Source organism: Cibotium barometz, chromosome 47 (genome assembly GCF_041138505.1).
Source record: "Cibotium barometz isolate CiBa-2024 chromosome 47, ASM4113850v1, whole genome shotgun sequence".
Lineage (NCBI taxonomy): Eukaryota > Viridiplantae > Streptophyta > Polypodiopsida > Cyatheales > Cibotiaceae > Cibotium > Cibotium barometz.
In genome coordinates, this window is record NC_141092.1 from 43,145,397 (window position 1) to 43,167,110 (window position 21,714).

At 39.2% G+C, this 21,714-nt stretch overlaps 1 long non-coding RNA gene across 2 annotated transcripts; it reads left to right on the top strand.

The window, feature by feature from the left end:
• The first annotated feature begins 6,208 nt into the window (after positions 1-6,208).
• On the top strand, positions 6,209-7,047 carry LOC147611715 (uncharacterized). 2 transcript variants are annotated; one of them, XR_015263823.1, is made up of 4 exons: positions 6,209-6,277; positions 6,372-6,462; positions 6,678-6,897; positions 6,928-7,010. It is a non-coding gene; the product is annotated as an uncharacterized LOC147611715 (long non-coding RNA). The 2 variants fall into 2 exon arrangements; XR_015263822.1 differs by having other exon boundaries at positions 6,678-7,047.
• The last annotated feature ends 14,667 nt before the right edge of the window (positions 7,048-21,714 follow it).

The following is a 21,714-nucleotide window of genomic DNA, read 5'->3' on the forward strand; positions in this document are numbered from 1 at the left end:
CTGGTTATCATATCACATTACTTTGGATGAGTATAGGCTATAACCTCAATCTTTATGTTGTAGTTTGTAGCCTTAATACATCATGCTAGGTTCACTACAACAAGATTTTCAAATTTCGACGTCTAATTTCGATAGTACCCGTGTCATGGAAATGAGCGTCGAAATGGCTGTTGAAATAAGCGTCGAAATGTTTGTCAAAAAAAACGTCGAAATGGCCGTTGAAATAAGCGTCTATGTTTGTGTCTAAATAAGCGTCGAAAAAATATTTTTTTTTGTTTTTTTATTTGGTGTGACTTTTGAAAAAAAGTCAGGTGTTTTTAGTTCCCATAGTCCTTATCAACTCAGGTTTTAGCTACTTTTCAAATAAATACAAGGATATATAACAATATTTATAAGAAATTAATTTGCCAATATTTATCTGTCAATATTTACACTAATTATCCCAAATACAAGGATATATGTAGAAATGTTTACAAGAAATTATGATAATTGTCTACTAAAGCCCCCCATTAATAGTCCCAAACAAGAAAATTGTGACAAAAACCAAGTATTGCTTGCCAAATAAAAAGAAATAAGAATATGTTATAGCTCATCTCATCGACTCTCTCATTCTCAACTAGATCCATGGCTCCAAATACATCTATTTTTAGAAAGACCTCTCCACCTACATCTTGGTCAATGGATGTAGCCTCGTTTGTAGTAGCAGTATAAGGTAGTTCACCCGTATCGTCTTCTTCTATTTCACGCATTGGAGAGGTGGTTGTGTTGAAAGTTGTTCTTCTATTTCTTCTTCGAATTCTGGATTAGATATTGTGTTTACTTTTGGCTCAAGTTCTAATTGTTGAGTTACTATACCTTCATTTGATTCTTCTTCTAGTTGTTCAATTGGATGAATATTTGCTTCTTGTGCTTCTTGAGTGGGTTCCTCAACCTCTACTTCATTTGATATTTCCATATCTTCAAATATTCGTTTATTGCGTTGATCAATTTGGATTACAAACAACCACCTATAATCTCTAGGGTCCACCTTGAAGACGACTTGCTCACAATGATTTGGTAGCACAAATGTGTGTCTTTGGTTTATCCATATCTTTGCGAAGTCTACTTGAACAAATCCGCTCTTATCTTTGCACATCATTGTTGTGGTTCTTTAGTCATGACCTTGAACCACTTTACATAAAAAATTACATAGAAAACTTTCTAAACCCAAGTTACCTTGATAATGTCTTGTATCGTTCCACAGGAACCAATCATGCCAACTTCACTACTTAAGTCACTTGCACTTGAATGACTTTCTCGCATGAAATTTGCCTTGACACTGTAATCAAATGTTGTTCTCTTCTTATCTATTGGCTCCACTCGAAAGTGAGGACCGCGTGACCAAAACGCACTAAATTTGTGATACTGTAAGCAAAAAAAGATCATGAAATTATATCAAGTACAAAAACTTATACAAAACTATGTCTTACGGTTTCTTGTGTACAATTCTCCTATACCATTGAATAATGTTGATAAAATAATGTATCAATACCCTTCATGTCAGTGTAGCCTGATATTCTTAAACAAGTCATCCCATTGCCATACTTCCCTCAAGTGACGAACAAAACCTTTCAGTGTCTTCATAAATATCTCGGGGAAAAACATCTATCGGCTATGAACAACACTTGCTAGCAACCTCTTTAACCACGTGAACTAGTAGGTACAATTGAATGGCTAGGAAACATGTTGGAAAGAATTTCTCCGCCATTGTAACTGCTTCAATAGAGTTTAGACGAGCTACTTCCAATGTATTTCTTCTAATATCCTTCTTTGATATCCACCGTACCACTTCACTAATCTTGTATATTGTCACTCTTATGTCCTCGGTGAGTCAATCCTTAATGGCTATTGGTAGCCGCACAAATTGTAAGATTTTGTGCAAGTCATAAGAATTCAAGCCACTAAGCTCTCCATCCTTTATGAATTCTCCCTTCAAGCAATACATACAACCAATGGGAATATGAAACTCACTAATATAATTCTTTACATGATGCGGCTACTCTTCTTTGGTGAAGAACCAAGGTTCTCTAGGGAGAATCACCTTCCCATCAAGTCTACTCTATGCCCATAAGTGCTGCATGCGATCCACCTCCTATAGATCATCCCCTTGTGCCTTGTTCTCTTTAGCACCTGTGATGGTTTTCCAAAGCATATCGGATATGTTCTTGAAATGTGCATAGGGTTAATAAGATGATTGACTAGAAGATCACTCCAGTATGGGAGTATTTAGCACACGAGGAGGCCTCCCTAGAAATCTCTCTTGTAACTCATGGTTGTTTTGGGGGGAGAGACATTTTGTGGCCCTCATAGACAACCTTCATTAAAGATGTTGAGTACTGGGCCTCTACTCTAGGCCCACATATAGGGCATGCATTATAACCAGATATTGAAAGCCTTGCCAAACATTCGAATCAATGTGATGAGATCTATATGACGATAATACAGAAATATAAATAACGTGAAATTATATCTGATCAAGAAATTATAGAATGATGATCAACCGGTTCATTCTTGTCTGGGCGCACATTGAGGCCACTAAGTAGATGTTGCAAGCGCTCCATTGGAAATACGTCCCATTTTTTGGAAAGCTCATTGTAAATTCTTAATGTTGAGGGACTTGGTACTTGCAAAACGACTGCATGGGTACAATGTTTTCTCTTCTAAATAGATAAAATTTAAAATGTTCATAGCACTCATGGGCTCCATGTATGTTGAATACCTATGCGAAGTTGTGTTTAAATGAGATGGAGGTGGAGCTTCTTTTATAGTTCATGCATGGCCTAGTTAATATATTCTAATTTTTAATGGAAAGGTGTCGAGCTACTAAAAAATTTAAATTTTGAATGAGAATTTGCATGTAAAAGTGAGCTGAAGAAGCGGGCATTAAAATAAGCAACGAAAACATTAGACCCTATTTTTGTAGGGGAGTTATGGGCTAGAAAGCTCAAATTATAGGTTCCAAGTAGCCCTCTTGATTGACCTTATCTCCTTAAGAAAGCACAAAACTATAGGAAAAAAAAATTATCCATTTTGAGCCCCCCTAGTTATGAGTTTTCTAGAAAGAGAAGAGGAGAGAGAATGACAACACTAGACCCTATTTTTGTAGGGGAGTTATGGGCTAGAAAGCTCAAATTATAGGTTCCAAGGAGCCCTCTTGATTGACCTTGTCTCCTTAAGAAAGCACAAAATTATAGGGAAAAAAAATATCCATTTTGAGCCCTCCCTAGTTATGAGTTTTCTAGAAAGAGAAGAGGAGAGAGAATGACAATATTAGACCCTATTTTTGTAGGGGAGTTATGGGCTAGAAAGCTCAAATTATAGGTTCCAAGTAGCCCTCTTGATTGACCTTGTCTCCTTAAGAAAGCACAAAATTAGCCTTAATCCCTAAAAATTAGGAATCTTTACAAGGCCCACAAGATGTCCAAAGGTCTCTTAATGTTTGGCTTGTTGCCTTCCTTGTCTACAGGCTTGCTCGATGACTCTGATTTTGGCTTGTGGCTACCTTGAGGAAAGAATTTACCTTTGCCTCTTTGTTGACTGGCAGTAAAAGCCTATCCTCATGTATGCATGAGTAGATCTATTTTGTGTGGATTGCTCTTCTTGCAAGAGCACAGAAACCAACTTCTCAAACTTTAAGGAATTTGAATTTCCTTTCATCATAAAGTATGATGTTAGAAGCAAAACCTTATCCGATAAAGCATTCAAGAAAGTAGACACCAATGAACAGTGATGATATATTTGGTCAACACTGGTCAATTGCTCCTTGAAATCCTTGATTTTTGTAAGGAAAGTGTCCATGAAATCTCCCTCATCCATATGCTCTGACTCTAATTGCTTTCGTATATAAGCAACATGTGTTTTGTTATGTACCTGGGACAATGACGCAAGTGCATCCTAAGCATGTTTAGCAGTCCTGCATGACTGAATGTGAGGAATGATACTCCTCTTAACTAACAAAGCAAGAAATGCATGTGCATGCGTATTCCATCCCACTTTGTTTGCTCCTATGTAGGAGGTATGCTATGTTGTAACTTGTGGTAATGCAGCATGTAAAACTGAGTCTGTGTCTGTAGATGTTCCTTCTACATTATGTTCATCAGAGAAACCATGACGTTTCTCAATATCAACCACAACATTCCATAGCCCTTTGGCTACCAATACATGCCATATCATATAGGACCATAATGGGTAGTTGGTCCCGTTAAGCTTATCCTTAGTGGTGGTGGATAACATGCAAAATACATCCTTGTCTGCCATTTTTGATAATACATAAGCAAGTAATCACGCAACCTGCAAAGTGCTGAGTGCTCCTTTGATGCAACCAAGGTGGCTGCTAAAAGGCTGTTGACAATGGAGACCTACAAGGTGTATGAAAGAAATGCAGAGTACACTAAAGTAGAAATTTTACTCGTAAGATGTAGAGATAGATGCTGGTGAAGTGTAGCTTGTAGACCAGATTCAATGTGATGGTGAGTGTTTGTTGATGCTTTCTCATGTATCTGCACACCCATTTGTAGTAGATTTGACAATACTACTCCAAAATCCAATGAAGAACAATGCAAATCGGATCCTCAACTTAGATGTTTGTAGAAAACTGAAAGCCGTCTGAACGACCTCCAAAATGCGTCAGGAAAGAAAATCTGACTGAAAAATCGTTGTGCAAAGTAATGAACACGTCATACTTGGGGGGTTCACCTAAAAATATGTAAGTATACCATGTGAGTTCAAATGAAGTGTTTTTTTAAATTCAAAATTTTAAGATAAATTTACAGAAGGGATTTTTTTATAAATTTAAAAAAAACCGTAAGTCCATAAAGAAAAAAGGGCCATTTTATTCATGAAAAATTTACAGGTAAGGGATTTTTTAAATACCCCTTAAACGTATGTGATACATAGGGTTTCTTAGTAGTGCACCCCTCGCGACTTCACGGTCCTCTTTCTTCTCCTAGAAGGACTCCTTCATCGGATTCAAGAAGACACGTGACTCAAGTAAAGGGTAGGCAACAACACAGGAGCGATGAGTGTAAGCTCTGATACGAATTGTTGAAAATAGGATTGCAAGAATGCGGGCGCGCGCGCACACACACAGTGGAGAAGCTAAAGGGATCACACAATGAGTTGATAGATAGATAATGAATTTACATACTGTACAATGATGATAAGAATACCCCTATACCCCAAGATGGGTGTATATTAGCACGAGAAAAAAACCTTCTAAAGAGGGAAAAAATACCTCAACTAGTCCTAGTGCGTTCACACAAAATACTACAAAATATGGCTACATATTTTAAAAAAATATCTTGTTTACACTTTTTATTTTGGTGTACATTTTTTCCATCTTCTTCTCTATTATTTTATCTTCATATAACCATGTGGTGCTATGAAGCTATCGAGGTGCTATAGATAGTTGCTAAGGAATAATTGACGAGCTGCAATTGTGCTCTGAGAGAGAGAGAGAGAGAGAGAGAGAGAGAGAGAGATTTATGGGTAACATTTATTCTTTGTTGATTTGACTTGTGACTTTCTCTCTTTGACCATGGAGAATGTTGGAACCTATTTTGATTTTAGTCAAAATTTCATTTACAAGATAAATAGCAATGATAAACAAATATGAAGCTATCGATGTTCAGATATTTTGCAGCTTGACATGATAAATAAATTTGAAAATTCACTTTATAAGTTGTCAAGGTCTTAAAATGTGGCTCAATAGAAGACCAACTTTTGAGGTTTTGCACAAACATCTTGTTTTAAACTTTTTTTCTTGAGTCTGCTTATATTACATTGTATTATATTATACTTCATCATATATACAACTACTAATCTGCTGGTATAGAGGGCTAGGGTTGAATTGGAACCAACATGCTCGGACTCAACCCCCTTACTGGTCCCGCTACAAACTTGGGCCATCTTACAACAAATTTTCTCTTGTATTGACCCACAACTTGGAGCCAATTTACATGCTACCTTTATTTGCGTGCATATGGCAAGGAATTGCCGGGCCAGCAGGCAGCTGACACGTGCGCTGTAACACTGAAATATCGAGAGGGAGCCGGCGTTCTCAGCCCGGACGCCGCGTGTCGACAAGGTAGTGGTGGCATGGAGTTAAACGAAAGCGAAGCTTAAGTATTAGGTTAAGTTTCATGTAAGCTCACTTGCATCTCGTCGAGAAGCTTTCTGAGTTAGACGATAGCACACTGCGCTCTCACTGTCAACACATAATCAACCTCAGAATGGCCGGGTTAGTGCTCCCTCTCCTCTCAAATCCAGCTTAGGATTAATTCACTACTGCGATGGTTTCCGCAATTTAATTTTTCTCTGTTGATTTCTTGCAGCTGGCAAGTCGGTTCGCACGTCGCAGACCCTGCACTCTGGATGGTCCCCGTGTTCGGAATTGCTGCAGCCGCTGCCATTGCCTTGTACATGGTGAGATTTTCTTCCTATCTCACCATGACTGTAGATTTGATCTCACCCCATGACTGTATGGTACTCGCTCTAGCGCCTGTCAATAGCCAAAAGGTTGATGCAGTGAGTAAGGGTTCTGCCTCTACGTACATTCCGGGATCGAGGTCAAATATCAGAAACAGCTTTTTTTTTTCTGTCATTTTTTTCTTCTTCTCAACTGTGCGCCCTGTGTGCAGAAATCCCTGGAGGACGCTGGAATCAAGTTAACCACAGACGAGGACGTAAAGTCTAGTCGCGCCGCTACTCAGAAAAAGACCAGTATATCTAATGGCAAGATCGTGCATTGAATTGAGACGCTGCATTTGGTGCATGATTAGTGGTAATGTAATCTATAGCTCAAACAGAAAAGCATAGCAAGACTTCTTTTTTTTTCTCTCGGATGCGATTGAGGGTACTCAAATTCCTGTACCTCTCTCTTTTGAGGCAAGGTCGCAACTACTACGCTAAAGCCCACGAGGCATTAAAAAACCTAATTTTGTGTAATTGCAATAACAAACTTCAAACAAATTTCAAATGTACCAAATTCTATCATACGAAAGTTTTCTTTTGCACACAATGGAATTGTTGTACGAAAGTCAGTTTTATACTTTAAAAAATTGTATGTTTTTCTAGAATTTTTATTGTTTTATTTTATTTCTTAAATTTAGCATTAAAAAATAGATTTAATATTAAAATTTCTTTCATACAAAAAACATATACGACGAATATTTTTTTATAATGAATCTTTCTTTCATAAAAACCATTTGTTCAAAATTGGTTTTTTCAAAAATGTTGAAGTGTCATATAATTATTCATGTTCTTTTTTTATTTAGGATAAATTTTGTCATATCATTCACAACATGAATTTTGAATTTGAATAAAGGCAATCTAGATGGACAACAATGATTGATACAATTGATAGGACTTGATATCACCATCAAGCAATATTCTAGAGGGACCACAATGATTAAATGTTCTTACAGGACTGACTCGATCAGCATCAAGAAGGGACGATGTTAAGCAATCCAATTAACATGGTTTCTTTAATCAATTAATGTCTTCAAGTGGCATAGTATCTACAACTTGTCCAAATGCTTTAAAAAAGCATTCACTATGTTGTAAGAGGCAAAATTGATAGTGGGTGGTGGCCAATTGGAATTTCATTTCTAGTAGATGGGTTTCTAGCATGGAATAATGTGCCCCACAATGTCATGTCTTCAATGAACCAAATGGCTCAAGAATTAAATGCTATATGAGGCTTTTGCATTTTGGACATCCAGATTATATCATGGGAACTTTGGCTTCTAAGGTTAAACACACATAAAATTCCTTAGAACTAGCATTGAGAACCCTTTCATTACTTACTTAGGTGGCATTGTAAAAAAAATGCATACTAAGTTTGTAAGTATGTGTAAGTATGTAAGTTAACCTCTCATTATGAAAATGAACATTCTCATCGATCTAATCAAGTTTTGTTATTCGATGTTGGGTGTTACTTTAGGCATTCTTCCACATTAGGTGATGCCCTAAGAACCGAGGTCATATGTACCTAACCACCAGGGATTTCATTCACGTGATCACGTTAACCGCGAAGTGGTAATAACACTAGTTAATAACACTCTCACACACTTGTTAATATCATAGATATTCACACAACCGGGAGAAACTTGCTATCCCGGTTTTCCCGGCGGGCTACTAGCTTGGCCCGGCGGGCCACTATTTAGCCCGGCGGGCTGCTTATCTAGCCCGGCGGGCCTTTTTTTGCGCCAAAAATTTCGCCGTTTTGGAGAGACCTATATAAAGGGTTTCCCCTCACTTCCAAATGTACTTTACCAACGTACTTGGGTGGCTCACCTCAGGCTAAAAGACACAAGAGGTGAGTATAAATATTCTGGATTTTTGTTTGAAGCTTGTTAATAATATTTTGTATTTTATAAGATTTTGATTGTAAATGGTTTATCGTATTTGTTACGTGGACTAGCAATGTCTCCTCTTGGGTGGTCTACTCGAGTGCCAATTGGTCTGGGTAGGAGCTTCCCTAGAGGAGGGTATAGGTGGTGAGATGTTCGGGACATCATCTCTATCTAGGGATGGATTGCCTCAAATGCATCTCACCAGACGTTTGGTTTCTTTAGGTCGACTAGCAATACCTCCTCTTGGGTGGTCTACTCGAGTGCCATTTGGTCTGGGTAGAAGCTTCTCTAGAGGAGGATATAGGTGGTGAGATGTTCGGGACATCATCTCTATTTAGGGATGGATTGTCTCAAATGCATCTCACCAAACGTTTGATTTCTTTAGGTCGACTAGCAATTACCTCCTCTTGGGTGGTCTACTCGAGTGCCATTTGGTCTGGGTAGGAGCTTCTCTAGAGGAGGATATAGGTGGTGAGATGTTCGGGACATCATCTCTATTTAGGGATGGATTGCCTCAAATGCATCTCACCAAACGTTCGGTTGCATTGGCAAGAAGTGGGTTTTAGACTTTATAATTGCATATTTTGGTTTTACTCAGGCTGTTTTGGATCTCAAATCTTGCATGATTGTTGTTTAGGTGTTACAATGGTTGCTTCTAATTGCGGCACATCAACCCAACGAAGCAACAGACCATTAGAAACTAGTGGAGTTTCCTTGCAACGAGATATGACAGCACAAACTTTGAATGTTGCGTCTCAAAGTGGCAAGAGGAGGAGCGGAGGAAAATCACCGGGACCTGAATGGCAATTTGCTTCCAATCTTTCTAGATTTGTCGAATGGAAGTGTAATTTTTGTGGCTTGGTAAAATCTGGGGGTGCTCCCAGAATAAGGGAGCATTTGCTTGGCACTAACACAAAAAATCCCGGAGGTAAATGCAAGGGTGCAGGAGCTGATGATGCTGCAAAGCGCCTTAGAGCTTTGATAAGTAAACAAGTATCACAAAACAAGAGGCCCAATCTCTGTGCAAGAAATCACCAATCGCCGAATTTGGCAGCATCAAGTGGAGGGATCTCCAACCAAGGAGTGACTCCAACACATACTACTTGCCAAAATGACACCCAAGGTCCAGATGTCTCAATACCGATGGATGCATCTCCTGAGTTTCAGGTGGGTATGTTTCGTACCAGACAAACTAATCTAGTTGACAGCTTTCGTGCCACTGCTTTAGAGGATGCTCAACTTGCATTAGCGAAAGCGATCTTCTTTACTGGTTCTTCATTGTCTATGGTCACGAAAGATTCATGGAAGATGGCTTGGAAGAAGATTGGAGAATATGGACCTGGGTTTTGTCCACCAACTTATCACCACATGCGAAATCAATTACTTGACAAGTGCTATGACAACACACGGGAAAGCGTTCAAAGACTCATAATTGACACCACAAATCAGTCTGGATGCACAATTGTCAGTGATGGTTGGTCGAATGCCCAAAGACGTCCATTGATAAATGTAATGTTGGTATGTCCTCGTGGGGAATGCTTTATCAAAGCTGTTGATAGCTCCGGGGAAGTTAAATCTGGTCAATTTATCGCCGATATCATTGGTGATGCTATCGACCAAGTTGGGTCTGAAAATGTACTTCAAGTGATTATGGATAATGCAGCTAATTGTCGAGCAGCAGGTCATATGTTGGAATCTCGATTTTCCAATATCTATACATTTGGTTGTAACACTCATAGCCTTAACTTGGTGTTACAAGATTGGTACAAAAATGCTGATACAGAGTGGTTCAAGGAGATTATCGATAGTGCAAGTAAGATTGTCAAATTTGTGCTCAAACGGCAACGTGTTTTAGATATGTATCGTCAACGCATGGAAACTATGCTAAAGTTGCCTTGTGAAACCAGATTTTGCACTAATTTTTATATGCTTCAATCTCTCCTAAGAAATAGGAATGCAGTGATGGAAACCTTTGTGTGTGCTGGCTTCTCTGAGTGGGAGGTTGACCAGTCCGAAAAGGTTAAAGAAAAGGTGAGGTACATGCGATCTTTGATATCGGATCGTAGTTTATGGGAGGAAGCAGCAGATTGTTATCATGTTATGATGCCAGTTATGCTTGCTTTGCGCCAGTTGGATTCTAGATTGCCAAATATCGGGAAGGTTTGGATGGCGTGGTGGTCCATTCAAGAAAGCCTCGCAAACCCAGAGGAGCCCACTAAAACTGTTGTCAAGCATTGGAGTCCTCCATTCACCAGAGCAAGGAGAAATATCTTGGCCAAGTATGTAAGCGCTCGGTGGGTAGGAGCACATAGTCCATTGCATAGTGTTGCATATTGTCTTGATCCAGAATACTGGCATATGGACGTGAATGCCCTAGATGAGGAGGTAATCGATGATTTCTATGATGTTGTGGAGCGATTTTATGAAGGTCCAGATGAGCAAGCAACAGCGGTAATTGAGCTAACCAAGTATAAATTGAAAGAAGGTAGATTTGCCTTGGAGTTTGTGCAAAAGCTTGCTAAGGAACAGCCTGCTTGGAAATGGTGGATGTTGAATGGGGGAAGTGTTCCAACTTTGCGACGCTTAGCTGTGAGAGTGCTTGCGCAATGTGCTTCAAATTCTAGTTCTGAACGTAATTGGAGCAGTTACAAGTATGTGCATTCTATTAGCAGAAATCGTTTATTGAGTGATAGAGCTGAGAAGTTGGTGTATATGTATTGTAATGATAAATTGGTGAAGTCAATTGAGTCAGATGATTACAACGAAGAGATGCCTAAGTGGACATATGACATTACTCAGGATGAGTATGATGCAGAAGAGAATGGAGATGTAGAGCCTAATGTCCCACATACGAGCGATAACTTGTGCTTTATTGAAGAGATAGAAGAAAACTTGCAACCCGATTTTGGTGTTAGTAAAGCCACCCGCAGACGCTCGTCACGTTTGATGTAATCATGTTAGTTGACACACTCCAATGTAATCCGTCTTGCAACAACTGGATATCAAACATGTTGGTGAACATTTTAGAGAGAATGGTTTTTAGTCTTGTCATGTTAAACTTAGAATACGAAATCATGTTAGTTTTGACACACTCCAATGTAATCCGTCTTGCAACAACTGGATATCAAACATGTTGGTGATCAATTTAGAGAGTATGGTTTTTAGTCATGTCAAATTAAACTTAGAATACGAAATCATGTTAGTTTTGACACACTCCAATGTAATCTGTCTTGCAACAACTGGATATCAAACATGTTGGTGAACATTTTAGAGAGAATGGTTTTTAGTCTTGTCATGTTAAACTTAGAATACGAAATCATGTTAGTTTTGACACACTCCAATGTAATCCGTCTTGCAACAACTGGATATCAAACATGTTGGTGATCAATTTAGAGAGTATGGTTTTTAGTCATGTCAAATTAAACTTAGAATACGAAATCATGTTAGTTTTGACACACTCCAATGTAATCTGTCTTGCAACAACTGGATATCAAACATGTTGGTGAACATTTTAGAGAGAATGGTTTTTAGTCATGTCATGTTAAACTTAGAATACGAAATCATGTTAGTTTTGACACACTCCAATGTAATCCGTCTTGCAACAACTGGATATCAAACATGTTGGTGATCAATTTAGAGAGTATGGTTTTTAGTCATGTCATGTTAAACTTAGAATACGAAATCATGTTAGTTTTGAGACACTCCAAAGTAATCCGTCTTGCAACAACTGGATATCAAACATGTTAGTGTCAATTTAGAGAGTATGGTTTTTAGTCATGTCATGTTAAACTTAGAATACGAAATCATGTTAAACTTAGTAATCTGTGTGCATGTGTTTGTGTGTGTGCGAGAGAGAGAGAGAGAGAGAGAGAGAGAGAGAGAGAGAGAGAGAGAGAGAGAGAGCATTGGAAATCTTTTGAACAAAGTTGCCGAATCTTGTTAAATTCCAGGGTTGCATTTAAGAGAGAGATAAGTTTAAATGCGGCTCTAACTCGTCCATGTGTCGTGCATTGGTCAACCGATCATGGTCGGCACCCAATTTAAAACATATATACAAATTTTTGTGAAATTCTTTGCCGCACAAAGCACACGTAGTACTGTTGACCATGTGTTGCAAAAGACAGGTCAAGTGGTACATGTGCCCACATGGGACAGTGTAGTGGCCAGACCATGAGTGAAAGAAACTATAACAAATAGGGCATGGTCCGCCACTTTCGTGCCCATGTAGAGGTGGTTGCTCCAAACTATTCGGTTGTTCAAATGCCGTCATAGGAGAGTTTGCATGGCCTTGCTCCTCCATTTGCGTTATGCGTCTCTTCAAGAGCTTGTTCTCTCTTAGTATATCTCTAGCGCTTGAACTTTCAGGTGCTTGCCCGCGCTCTGGTGCTGCTTCCGTCTGTTGAGGGCCTTGGGTGCCTCTAATTTGGTTGATTTGAGTTTGAAGCTCATCAACCGTGTGATGAACTTCCATTGAGGCTCCAAGAATGGCCAGTTGCAACTCATCTCAAGGCATAGTGATTGACTCACTCCGAATGTCTTCCACATGTAGATGAGGAGGTCGAGAGCTAAAGTCTACAACTGAATTCTGCACAAATTGTGCATATAGCATTTTAGCAAACCAGAGGGGACAGTCACCGTGATGCATGGGTTGGGCCATGACATCCACAAAAATGCGCTCCGCATGCTCGATAATTAAAGGAACACTACATTGTGTCAGCTTCAAGCGCCCTTTTTTTATGGCATCATTGGAGACGTCAGGCCAGATGCTCTTGACCATCTCTTTGGACACATTCTTGTTTACTTGGGCATACTGTAATCCATGGGCCGGTGCCCATTTGGAGGTGCGTCCGGCAATACGTGCCGCATCATTCACAGTGCCACTGCTCGAGATTTGCTTTAAGCGTTCAAATGCCTTCTTTGCGGCTTCATTATTATCAGCCATCTGAGAAAAAGTATGTACACTTTAAGTTTATAGAATCAATGTTAATTTAGGAATAGCTTTAAAGTTATTTTCAGATGTTAGGTATAAGTTTATAAAATCAATGTTTATTTACTGCAAACTTGTTATTTTCAAATACTCATAGAGAGAGAGAGAGAGAGAGAGAGAGAGAGAGAGAGAGAATTGGGATCAAAATAATATTTAACAATTGGGACCAAAATAGTGTCAGTCGATTAAAGGCAGGTCATGGAATAGATAGCCAACCAAAACATATCATTTACAAGAGGCTTTATAATAAGTGTGGTGTCATCTCAGATAGTGGACGTAAGCATGCAGCAGGTGACACTTCCAAATTCTTCAATTGCTCCTCAAAATCTGCCATGGTCTTCCTATCTTCCTTTGATGGCGTCATATAGGCAGCCGTCCATTCCTTAATCAAATTTGTGTGGATGGCAGTTTTACCCACCCACGGCACTTTGGTCATTTCTGCAAACTCAGCACAAAATAATGTAAACTTTTCAATCACCCAAGCCAAGCAGAAGACATCTGATGCCTTGCTCCATGGACAAGGGGACCTTACATCTGCGAGCTCAGGGGCTCTCCAGGGGCGTTGATCGTGCTCTGCTTTGTTGGCGATATTTGTGGGTTTGAACTCAATCCCATCCCTCAATGCAAGACCCCAGTCAATGATGCCTACCCGTGGCACCCCTTCTTTGGTGAAATCTATCATTATATTCCAGGGGTGGCAATCATTGTGGATGATCCCTTCAGCATGTGCAAAGGCCATGGTATTCACAAGGGCACAGATAAGCTCGGGAGCATGAAAAATCAAAGACTTGTATCGCTCCATTTCATGAGGAGCCACTTGTTTTTTCTTGTATCTGTTGCCTTTGTCTGCAGCAAGCATGGAACTGAGGGTCCCCTTAGGAGGCGGAACACACTCCATTATATCTCCAAGACTTCCCCCATTAAAGAGGGGGAAGAGCAGTATCCATGGCTCCTTCCTTGTGTGCCCAATGGCGCGCACTATGCCCCTGTGGGTTAGGTTGATTGAAGCCTCCTGAGCAAAAGACTTCAATTGAGCCCTTCGGCTACCAAGGAATTGCTTTGCACAATAAGAAATGCCTTCTGGAAACCAGGAGACACCTTGAATATGGCATTTATGTACAACGCCGTACGATCCAGAGCCCATCTTCTTTTCTGTGATGATGGCCTCTGCAGGCAACCCAATTGTCATGCTGCAGTTAGTATTATGCATTGTGCGCTGCAAGTGGGTGCCTTTAGAGACCTCACGTGCACCAGATGATAAATCTTCTTGTTCATCAGCAGGCCGGTCCAGCTCTTTGCGAGCTCTCTTGCTCAGGATAGCTTGGGTGTCTATGGCCTTTGCACGCTTGGACCTCTCTTTCTCTACCTTCCATTTTGTGTGGAAGTGCTCCAGCTTGGATTCATTTGTTTCCGCTGGTCTGTCGTCACCTAGGTCAACAGCGCATCTAGGCATGTTGCCCACAATGCTAGTAACAAAATGCTTGATGGCTGCTCCATCAGCACCCTCATGGATATTTTTCACTGCGCGGACAACCTCACCTAATATTTGCTCAAATCGATTCCTATCAGACACAATACCCTCGATGTGATTAGGTGACAAGCAACTAATGAGGGTAACGAGTTTGATACGAATTGATTTCTTGATTTCAGGAGTAAGTGCAAGCGTCGCCATCAATCTGCACAATATAATTGACAAATAGTTGCAACATTTATAACCACAAAAAATGCTATTTGTAAGCTAACTAAGAGATTTCTACATCCAACACACTTATGACTCATGTCATGCAAACTAAATAATCACAGTCATCGTCAAAAACAAACACAAAACACAAGTTTACGACTTAACTTGACGTCAGCAGACCTAGTCAGTATACCGACCATCTGCAGATATCGCATTAAGATGAAAACTATGGCACAAGTTTAATGCTTTGACACATCGTCAGCAGACCTAGTCAGTATACCGACCATCTGCAGATGACTATCAAACCAAATAACAAAAACAAACTTCACCACATAGCTTGGTGTCAGCAGACCTAGTCAGTAAACCGACCATCTGCAGATACCGTACTAAGTAGCAAAGCATCACACATGTCAAATGCTACGAGCGCACATCAGCAGACCTAGCCAGTAAACCGGCCATCTGCACCCTCTCAAAGCATTTAACAAAAACAAAGCCGCATTGTAACTTGGTAACTGCAAACCTAGTCAGTAAACCGACCATTTGCAGATATCGTGCCACAACGAAAACTTCTACATAAGTTAAATATTAAGAGTGCACATCAGCAGACCTAGCCAATCGCTCGGCCATCTGCAGCGGGCCTCTTAACATTTAACGACACATGCACATGCATCACAAACAACCTTAAACTTAAGCGTATGCAAAAAATTAAATGACACCAACACTTTCAACTTAAAAATTACCTCAAATTGATCACACTAGCACCACTGACACCAAGTACAAGGAAGATTCTGTGAACAGTGACCCCCTGGACCACCCTTTTATACCACAATATAGCCCGCCGGGCCGGGAGTCGGGCCCGGCGGGCTTCTGCGCGCCCGGCGGGCCCGGCGGTCCAGACTTGTAGCCCGGCGGGCCAATTGTGGGTTACCAGGTCATCCCACCCTCTAGGATTTGAGAACTGTGAATTTTGTGAACATTGAGATTTGTGAACAATAGCTGTGATCACAAGAAAAAAGGCTGTGATCACGTGAATATAAAATCCCTGCTAACCACCCCCACATGAATATCAACCTCTAGGCTTGATGGCGACCTCATCTAGGAGGCCTAGGGCTACAAGCCTACACCTATTCCTAAGCATATTCATTGATACCTTTACCTCTATGCCTACACGTACCTCTTCTTCTATAATGAGATCTCCTATCCCTTAGGTCCATGCTAGGGAGGGGGCACATGACACAAGGATCCCCATTACTCCCACCAATTAGATTAAGAATAATGATACGGATAGAGCACACCATAGGCATGTAAAACAACTAGCCGGTATTTATCTTGAAGATGTAGACTTATTTTGGAGTTAGGATTCTTTTAAATGAATATTACAACTTTGTTTACAAAATCCATTTAGTTTGGTTTTATGTTTCTATGTGATTGTTTTAAGTACAAGAAGCAACCATTATAAATAAAGAAGATAGTGTTGAACCAGCTACTACAAGAGGCAGAGTTTGGAGGCGGATGTATCCATTTGGATGGAGCCATTGCTCTCGTTTTGAAAGATACGAGAGAGCTAATTCGACATATGAATGACGATGCCATTCAAGACCCTATACATATTATTATTATTTTTTGTTTGCACATTTGATAATCCATGGCTTTTATCTACAACAATTTTGTATTACATATTACCTACATGTTTTTTTGTCAATGGTTGCCTTGTTCAAAACATTGTTAATAGAATCAAACTTTGAGTCATTAATCTTTGATTCATTGCCTTTAATTTTACTCTTAAGTACTTGTGTTGCCATGTCATTTTGTTTTGTGGTACCATGATCATCTAAGTACGTATAAAGAGTCAATATATATGCATCAATATGTTTTTTTATAGAGTTAGTATATGCATCAATATGTTTGTCAATAAACTTACCAAAGAGCATACTGACGGTTTCATGTCATCGATGATATACTGACACCCTGCGATGATTTTTGTTCAAAATTTTTAATGATATACAAATGCACATACTAACAATTTCTTGTCGTCGATGATATACTAACACCTTGTGATGATTTTTGTTCGAATTTTTTAAGGCTACAAATCATCGGTATATCATTTGATAAACATACTGATAGTTTCATAACGTTGATGATATACCGACATCCGGCTATGATTTTGCCTAAATCTTTTTAACCTATAGATCATAGGTATATGCCTCGGCATTGGCTCAATCCCTTATAGTGGAGTAGGCTTATGAATAAGTCTTATACAAGCATTATACTATGTGTATCTTTCATGTAAGCCTTAGATTTAATTTGCTTTTACATTCATTAGGCTTATGCATGCATTATATTTGATTTTTTCCCTTTTGTGGAATGAATGTGTTGATGAAGATCGATTAAGATTAAATATAGAGAAGCTCATAGAGGGTCTTTATTTATTTCACTTAGGTGTCAAGCCGGGTAATTAGCTTTTGATTTGATGAAATTGTCTGCCACCGTTTTCAACCACTTACACCTTCCTTTTGGAGCACACGTTTCTTAAATTTTTTGAGAACTTGTAAACTTTATAAGAGAAAGAGATCTTGTGTGATACAAATTTCCAAGATAACAACCGATAATGATGAGCTTAATTATCATCTATTTAAGGATGTTCACAGAGTGGCTACTATGTTGAGTGATTTGTTTGTGAGGCAACCATGATACATATGACATAGGTGATAAGAAAGTCCAGGTTTATTGGCATCTTGAGATTTTTACTACAAGTGATTGCACAACTTTATAACCTTAGAACCTAACGCCCTTAACTCCATGCCATTTTGGTGTTTATTTCAACATTAACGATATCATTGTGGCTCCTTTAATGTGTAAAATATTTGGGGGCAGAGAGAGAGAGAGAGAGAGAGAGAGAGAGAGAGAAAGAGAAGTCTTTCTTTTAAGGGTTGTTTTCTACAGTGGGCCTTGGCTCAATATAATACAGGATAAATACTTAGAGTGCACACATGCAATGCTAGAATTTGAAGGTTTTCCTTCCAAAGGAGTTTGAGAAAGACAAAGGCTTTTTTTTAAATATTAGTATGCCCTTCCAATCTCTTCATAGAGAGATGAAGGTTAATCATTTGTAGGTATAAACATGGGATGATGTTAGAGTTAGGTTTCCCAAATTTGGACTAAGATCCAAAAGGTGGTACCTCAAAGATAGGCAGCCAGAAGAGATCTTCATGGCCTTGGTGGAAAACCCCCTGGGAATGAGGCCAACAGTGAAAATATGGATTAAAGGAGAAGAGTTTGAACAACATCCCTCCAAGGGATACACCTCTGATGTGCTTTTTATTGCATGTATGCAGTTGGAATACCACTTCTCATGGGGAAATTCTTCTTTTGTATGGGAGGATGAAATGTGGGACCTAGTATGTAGTCTGCTGAATAGAAAATGGGACTAAGTCTTGGATGTAAGTTTGGTATGCAGAATAGGTGTCTCTACTAAGTCTTCGATGTAGACTTTTCATAAAGGGATGTTAATATATATATATATATATATATAATTATTGTTCCTAAAAAAACATGAGTCCTTCAAATGAAATGTTTGGGGTTGCACCCTTCAAATTGGAGGGTTGTGCACACACATATTGCTCAAGTTTTTTTTTTTGGGATCAATAACAATTATATATATTAATTGAAGCTATTCAAAAGTTGCAATACAACCAAGTTAGGGCTACAATATCCATATTTACTACTCCTTCTTAACTTCATTCAGAATTTTACACAAAAATTCCCATCTCTCTTCTTCCAACAAAAAGCAGGACTATTGCCAAGTTATCTGTGATACCCCAAAATTATGCTAGCCTCCATCATATCTTCTCTCGTACATCCACGAGGGCACTATTTTTCCAACATTCCCCCTTTCTTGGACCAAACTTTAACAGTGGGTCTAGTTCCAACCGGGTTTTCTATAAAGGCAACAAATGTATGATCAACTTGTTTTTCTTTACGGTACCACCTTAGAGTTTTTGGTCCAAACTTGGGAGTCCTTTTCTTACCTTCCCAACATCTCACCTCCACCATACAAACCAGAGTTAGGGGTTTATTCCTAGTATGTTTGAAGCTCACCAAGCACTAGGGTAAAAATCAGACCATGTTCCTTTGTAAATTTTGAATCAGCAAATCCATCTCAGAGAATCTTATTTTATTTACATTAAACATAGACCAGCACATGTAAACACACTTATGCACATCAAGTCTGAGTCTTGCAAGCCTGTACATACTGCCTTCATAAATTTAATTGCATTCCTGCTAGACCATATTTCCAACAAGATGCAAGCTATGATGATATTAAATCCAGACCAATATGTTCATTCCTGCTAGACCATATTTCCAACAAGATGCAAGCTATGATGATATTAAATCCAGACCAATATGTTCATTACTAAGTGACCATTTACACAAGATCCAGTCCCCCTAATATGTTTGCATACCCACGCTCTTCTCTATCCATTTAGACATTTTGGACCAGGTGCCCGTGTGATTGCTGGGCATTCCCAAAACACACGTTTACCATTTTCAAGTGATGACCTATAGATGCCACTATAAATATTTTTCTTTTAGAGTTTAGAGCCAATAGGTAATGCCCACATGCAAACCTTCCACAAAAAAGTTTGAAACTTCTTAGGGATCTGGCAATCCCAGAGTAGGTTCTATCTCTTTTTCCAACTGGAATGGATCCAATTTACATTCCAAATTTTATTGCAATAAAACACATTGGCATCCCCATTTCTCATTAATGAATATATATCTTTGGTTTTGCTATCCTTTAATTTGACACAATTAAGCCAAGCCCAATATTTAATCCAAAATGAGGTATCAGTAGCAGTAGAGCATAACTCCCTTTGAAGCAACTCCAAAACCTGAGCCATCAAATCCCTTTCCTTCCTAGCTAACTGATATTCCAAAGATACGCGATCCACATCTTTCCACCCTACCATATCCCTATCCCAGTAATAAACCAGATGCCTAATGCCTCTATTGTTGAGACTCTTTGCAGCATAGATATCAAGTAAGTCCAAAGGGGAATTAAATTTATGCACCCAAACTAAGCATAGAGTTGCATGTGACTCTTCCACCTCCATCCCAGACCATGATACCCAAACTGTCCTTCCAACATTTGCATAGCATTTTGCAAAGTGCTGAGCTGGTGATCTTAAGAGGAGAAGATGAAAAGAGTTTATCCTTCCAGTTTAGATTTTCCCATTTACCTTTAGCCATAACATCAGAGAGCTCCACTAGCTCCCTCATCATTAGTGCCCAAGTGATGTTATGAGAGAAACATATAGGGAGCATTAGAGCATTTCTTGCAATATAGTGAGTAGGCATATGAATAATACCAATGCCCCCTTCCCTTTTAGGAACTGACAGTTTGTCGCACATTCAAGCCAAGAAGAGACTTTTTTTCCCATTACCATTTCTCCAAAGAAAATCTCTAATAGGACCTATTATTTTCTTCCAGTGACACTTCCCAATATTCAACACAGGGCACAAAAACATAACATAGGCATTTAGCATTGTATTGTAAATATCAACCCTGGTATGAAAGGGGATTCTAATGCCCTCCCACTTTTTCAATCTGTCCAAAGACCTATTTATATTCCACATTACCAGTTGTTTATTAGTAACCCCAACACCAAGGTCCAAAAGGTATACCACACAGTCAGACAATCTGGCCTTTCTGCACCACCTCACAGCCCCACCTTTGCATGTCAAAATCATTATCCTCATTCAAGCTTATAATTCTGGATTTCAAAATGTTGCATTTAGAGCCGGAGGCATTTGCAAACTCCTGCACTATCTCTAAGGCCAATCTCACATTATTGTTCTCAGCCCTTAGAAACAATAAAGAATCATCAGAAAAACATTGTATAAAATTTTTCCTCTCTTAAGCCTCTCACTCATTGCATATTGTTAATGTGGAAATTTATTTTTTGATCTTACTTCATCTCTAAAATATTCCCATGAGACCTTAGCTAAAGTTCGTGGTGGAGATGAGAGGGCTTCTTCACTTTTGTAGATTTTCTTGAGCTTCTCCTACATTTTTTTTCAATGGACAAATTAATGGCATGTTATGAAACTACACATCAATACTATACAAGGTGGAAAATAATAACAACCAAATATTTAGTCTCACCACACGCATTCATATCCCCAAGTTGTATATATATACACATGGACACATACAAACATTGAATATGTATGTACTCATGCACATATACACATACACACACACACATACACAGAGACATTGAACATGTGGGACCACTGTCTTACTACTAATCATAATAACATTATCATCTACAACCTCTCTATATTCCTCTCTTGGCCCCCCCAACAAGAGGCTACACCATACATGACTATTGGTCTTCCCAAGCATGTATATCAATAGATCTTGCGTGCACATACATGTATGAGAGAGAGAGAGAGAGAGAGAGAGAGAGAGAGAGAGAGAGAGAGAGAGAGCGAGTATGTGTATGTGTGTGTGTGAGAGAGACATAATTTTTTTTACTAATACAATCTTTAACAAAATTACAGGTGATAGTGACTCTGATTCCTCTGTGTACATGCCTCCTCTACCTACTTTTAGTAGATCACCATCGGCTCCTCTACCTACTTTTAGT